We start from the raw sequence: 6,396 nt of genomic DNA on the forward strand, positions 1-6,396 counted from the left end.
TCTTTTTTTTTATTGAAAAATCCAAACATGGTTGTTAAATAAAAAAATATTTTTATATGAGATATTTAAATATAAAATTATTTTTAATTTCATAAAATATCTTATAAAAAAAGATTACTTAAAAAAAATTCATAGAAACTTATCTAAACAAATCCTTAACCAAGTTGGTTCAATAAGGTAAGGATTGATACCAAAAATTTTAGTTGAAAAAGAAAAAAATGAGGAAATAAGAGAGGCATCCATAGAAAGAAGAAGAGAGATTTAATTGGATTTGGTTATAAAAATAACTTGTTTACTTAATATTTTAATTCAATTTCTCCATAAAAATATCTACAATTTATTTAATTATATCTATTTTTATAATCATACTAGTATATACTAAAAATTAGTCATATTTATAAAATATATATTAAAATATAAAATATACATTAAAAATAATTATATATATAGTTAATTTAGTGACTAATTTTTAATTTGTACGCATTTTTGTTCCAATTGTATTGATTTTCTGGAATAACAATGATATTCATCTATTTTTATTATACAAAAAATATACAAACTTATTATAGAATAAACTTGTGCTACATTGGGTTATGTAATTGTGTCACGTTTGCAATTTTGCATAAATGACAATTTTACAATTTTATAAAATAAAAATAATAAATATTTTATATAGAAATGATACAAAAATAATTAAATTTAATATTTATTATTACTCAATTGAATTAAAAGGAAACGGTTAAATATAATTAATATCTATATTAAAACTATAATAATAATAATAATTTTCAGTTACAAGTCTATCAAAAAGAAATAAATTTCAGTTATAAATATTTAAAATATATAATGATACATTAATATTTGTTTAATATACATATATTCCAATATATCATAATTAATTAATAAAGTATATTTATAATGTTATACTACGTTTTTATATTCTCATTCTCAATTATTTTTTTCTTTTTTTTTAAAAAATCTCCAAATATACTAAAAAAAACTTCAAAAATTACACTATAGAATATTATTTACTCAAAAATATCAACAGACAAATATAATTTATTTCTCAAAATTCAAATAATTTATTTATGAAAATTATTCACACGAATAAATAGAAAAACATAACTTTTTAAAATTAATTATATTTTATGATAAAGTATATAAGAAAGTTATATATTCTATAAAAATATTAGAAAACATACATAAGTTAATATTAAAAAAAAGAATAACTTCACAAGATTTTTGTTGTTGTATATTTTTCGTTGTTTTTTGTTTTTAAATAATTATATTAAATTATATATAAATTACAATTTTTTATAAATTAATCTTTAAATTTAATATTAATTTATATATTATTTAATTAATTCGTAAATATATAATATTTTTAAATTTATAATATATAGTATAATTAATTTAGCTTTTCAAACATCGCGTGAATCTTATTCAGTGTAGCTAAAGTCCAAAACACACAAAATTTCCTCCTTTTTTTGGCGTGTGAAAAAGAGGGGGCATTATTCTTCCAAAGATGACACTACTAGTGAACAAAAATCAATTATTTTCGTGTGTCGTCCACATCAAAGGCAGAGAGAAGAGGAGGAGATCAAAATAAAAAGTTGTAAGAGTGGGGCATCACATTATCAGCATATGCAAAACACCCTTCTGAAGAAAAGCTAAAAACAATGCCTACGATGTGTTTGTGATTATGTTTGTGTTAGGTTGGTGCTGTTTAAGTGGGAATCGCGTTGGAATCAAGTACCCTTTTGGAGCCATTTATATTTAAGTAACCTTTTACATAAAAATATTTTCATTCTAAAAATTATTAAATGGTTTGAAACTAAACTACTTAGCATAATACATGCATTTTGGCTATTATCTTCGAAGTTATAGTCACTTCACTTTGCCGGTTATAAATTGCAACCCACTTTTTTCTTTTTACTTTTATTATATATGAATTTAATTTTAATACACTCACAGTATAAAATATTTTATAAAATCATGTAATTATATTTATTCTTTTAGATAATTATTTATGCAAATAATGAACAAACATTATTAAAACAATTAATTACAAAATTATTAATTTAATTTCAATTCATATATGTTAATTAAAATAATTTTGCAGTGCAGGTTTTGTTTGTTGGGCTGGAAAGGAAAAAAAATTGCTGCAAGCCCCAATGTGAATTTTACATTCAGCATTGGTTCAAAAAATATTTAAAGAAGTATGGCTGAATTATTATTATTCTTGATTGGACCGTATTGAATTATCATTACTAGCTCATTTAAATCTTTGCTATCAAGACCAAAGTTTGGTCCTAAACCAATAATGAAAGAAAGCAAAGTTCCATGCTTTCAACGGATCCCACTTTCAAGTAGTGATGGATTTCAAATTCAATTAACTTGAATTAACTTGCATTGGAACCATGAGAGAGAAATTACAATTGATTTGATTGATTGCCTTAAGAGAAAGTATAGGGAGTGAATGGCCTAAGCGTACAATGTATACAATGGAAGTTTAGAAAGTATTAGAGATATGATCATTAGTGTTACATTGTTCTGTCAGGTTATGCTTTTGGGATGAGTAGGTTTGACATGGTATTAGAGTTTTAGATCTGAAAGGTCAAGGATTCGATTCTTGACTCCCTAACACTACCCTTGCCTTAATAATGCACGCTACTCAGCAAAGGGAAGTGGAAAACTTAATTTACTCTAATTCTCTCCCTTTGTTACATTGATTATTATTCAAATTTTCTCTCTTTACTCTCTCTTCTCTTTCGGACACTTCTCAAGAAAATATGGAAGCTATAGCAAGCTACCAGAAAGAAAAAGAAGCAAGTAACAAGACCATTGTAATGATGGCAAGAAAAAGAAAACAAAAAGTATGTTGTGGCTGAGATCTTCACCAAAATGGGGAAAAATTTGGTGAAGTAAGCTCATGCTCTCCAGGGGCGGAGCTAGATGAAATATTAGAGAGAGGCTAAAAATATTTACACAATAAAATAATACTAAAATAAAATTTTAAGGGGGGCTAAACTGAAATTTACATATAATTTATATGTAAAAATTTAAAATTAGGGGGGCGATTGCCCCCTTTTGGTTCTATGTGGCTCTGCCACTGATGCTCTCCATACCAAAAATGGAAGAAGAAGATCTCGGTCAGAAGAAGAAGATCTCAGAGGCATGGTTCGTCTCTGCTTTGTGCTCACTCATCACAAAAGTTAGCTAGGGAGGCTACGTGAAGGAGGAAGCGAAAGTAGAGCAGGAGGAGCTGTCATGCATCAAGAATTCATCAAGGGCTAGAAATCCTTCTTGGAGTGTAAGTCAAGTTGGATGGCTCGGATTGATGAAGTTTGGTGTAAAGGGAAGACTCAGAGGTAATTGCATGTTGGATATAGCATTCGGTTATCTCTCCTTTCTCTCTGGCCGAACCGGTTTTGCATGAAGAAGAAGAAGTTTAGCTTAGTTCAAACAGTTTCAACCGTGGAGGCTTCCCCCCTATAAATAAGGGAGAACAGTCAGGATTTGAATCAAGAAAAAGAGTGAAAGCACAGTGTTCACATAGCTACCTAAGCTAACAGAAGTTCTTCTCCTTCAATATTTTATATTTTGTAATTTTCTGTTTAATTTTGTCTGTCTTGAGTCTCATGAAAAAAGACAAATAGTGAGGTTTGTAAGAAAAAGCCATAGAGCGGAAAAAGGCAGAGAGTGCAAAATTAAAAGAAAAAACCATAGATGTCCTTAGAGGTCCTTTGTACATCTGTGTTGTGTATCATGATTCTGTGGGAATCCCCTTGCAAGTTGGGTTAGCACTTTGCAGTTGAAAGCTTGGTGGGTTACCAAGTCAAGTTCAGTTTTAGGAATAGATTCTGAACTTGTCCCAGATAGGAAGAGTAGTTCTTAGGAAGAATTGGTGTTTGTAATCAAAGATGATTATAGTGAAATTCTATCATTGCTGTGATGGAGACTGGATGTAGGCTGCATTGTACTTAGTAGCTGAACCAGGATATATCTTGGTGTAATTTTCTCTCTCTTCTACTTTATTTCTGATTCTGCTGCATATGAGACAAAACTGAAAAATATCTCCTGGATGGTCACGAGACAAAACGAAAAAGTCTCTTGGTTAGGCACATGACAAAAATAAAAAATATCTCCTCAAATATTTTGAAGGACAACAAGAGTTACTAAGTAAAAAAGGGGGCTAAGATTCAACTCCCTTCTCTTTTAGCCACTGATAAACCATTATATATATCTGTGTGTGTGTTTTAAAGTTATCAAAATTTATTATTTTTTGTTATGTGTGTGTGTTTTAAAGTTATCAAAATTTATTATTTTTTGTTATTGTTATTTTAATTATTAATTTAAATTATAAAAAATATATATAATATATATTAATAAAAATCAATGATTAAAATAACTAAAACATCAGTCTTTTAAGTACACTTAAAATTCTTTTTAATATATATATATCATCATAATGTTATGTTGAGTTGTAGTTCTAATAAACCAGATACACACATATGTTGATCCAGCATGGAGATTGAATTGATTGAATTGAACCTTTTGTGTTCTGTCTATACCATACTTTGAGGGGTGTTCTAGGCTCAAAAATTTAAATATAGGCAATTTTTTGGAGTTGTTCTTTAAAATAGACATGTGAAGTGTTAAATTTTAGGAAAATTTTTAAGTATGTTGTCATATGGTGTTTCAATTATTTTTAATTGTTGATATTTTTATAATGATGGTGTTCATTTTTTAGCCATTGACGTGACCATCGGGTAAAGTGAAAACAAAAATTAATCGTCAATTATGAGAAATATTTTTTAATTTTTTTAATTCATCTCGTAAGACGTGAGATTAGTTTAATTACTTAAAAAAATATATTTAAAAAATAATATTTTAACCAAATAAATTTTGTATGATGAAACATTTCTATTAATTTAGAGATTGCGAAAAGCTTAATAATTTAATAATTATTTTTGCATAATCTATTTATTTACACTATATTTAAAATAAATATAACATAAATATATTTTACCAACATAAATATAAAAAATAGAGTTTTTTAATATAAATTATAAAAAATATTTATTTTTTCAAAATCTATTTCTAAGCTTTATTTATCGATATGCATGTATTTTTTTTGTATTTGAACGACGACAAACTCTATAAAAACTAGTAAATTCGCCGTATCCATGGCGAACTCTATAAAAATTATAAAGTTTTCGGTACGGCAAACTTACTCATTTTTATAGAGTTCACCGTAGCATACAGCGACTGACAAACTTACCCAAATACAAAAAAAAAACATGTATTTTGATAAATAAAATTCAAAAATAAGTTTTTAAAAAATAAATATTTTTCACAATTTATATTAGAAAAAAATCCTATAAAAAATACTTTAACGAGTACTATGTTTATTACTAATATATTTATGTTGTATAATTTATTTATAATATATTTAAAATAAATATATTAACATAAATATATTTTACTGACACGAAGATTAAAAATACATTAACGTTAATAATATACTATAATTACTACTAATATATAATTTTAATTTAAAATCAACAATAACATATTATTTTCAGAGTATTACACATTATTAACATTTTAACATTAATAATAAGTAATTTTTATAGTATTAGACATAATAATATTAATATATAACAATTATAAATACAAAAAAATACTTTCTTTTATTAAGTATTTTACCTTCTAATATTAGCATCTGGATACTCATTTTAATAAACTTAAACATAATATTAACATACATACGTAATTAATTTCTCTAAATATTTAAAATGACAATATCAATATAGTAAAAGTCAAACAACACATAATATAATATGTATATATTGATATAAATAACTCTAAAAAAAATAATAATTTACATATCAAGAATAGTTTAAATGTAAAATAATATATTCTTCTGATAGAATTAAATTCAGTACCATTTTAATTTAAATCACACTTTTTTTATTAATAACCACAATTTTATTATTGTAAAGATAGACACACAAATTTTATCTTTTTCACCTCTCCCTCACATCTTCTTTATGACAATTTTACTTTAAAATAGTATAATTTAAGTTTTTTTTTCTTTTAGTACAGCGAAAAGAAAGACCCAAATTTATAGAAGAAACGCATCATACATCCTGATCAAAACCTCCAGCGTCCGTGTCGCGCCCCTGCTTTTCGCCAGACACGGACCTAACAATAACAATGAGGGGGCAATCTGTATTTTTTTTTTAAATAGTTATATATAATGTTCTCCTATTTTAAATTTTAAATAATATCACTACAAATAAATTGAATTTAATTGGCCTAATTCTTAAATTTATTTTTTTCTATTATTTTAACTATTATTTAATTTAATTAAATTTAATTTTGTGCCAA

The sequence above is a fragment of the Arachis duranensis genome, chromosome 6 (genome assembly GCF_000817695.3).
Source record: "Arachis duranensis cultivar V14167 chromosome 6, aradu.V14167.gnm2.J7QH, whole genome shotgun sequence".
Taxonomy (NCBI): domain Eukaryota; kingdom Viridiplantae; phylum Streptophyta; class Magnoliopsida; order Fabales; family Fabaceae; genus Arachis; species Arachis duranensis.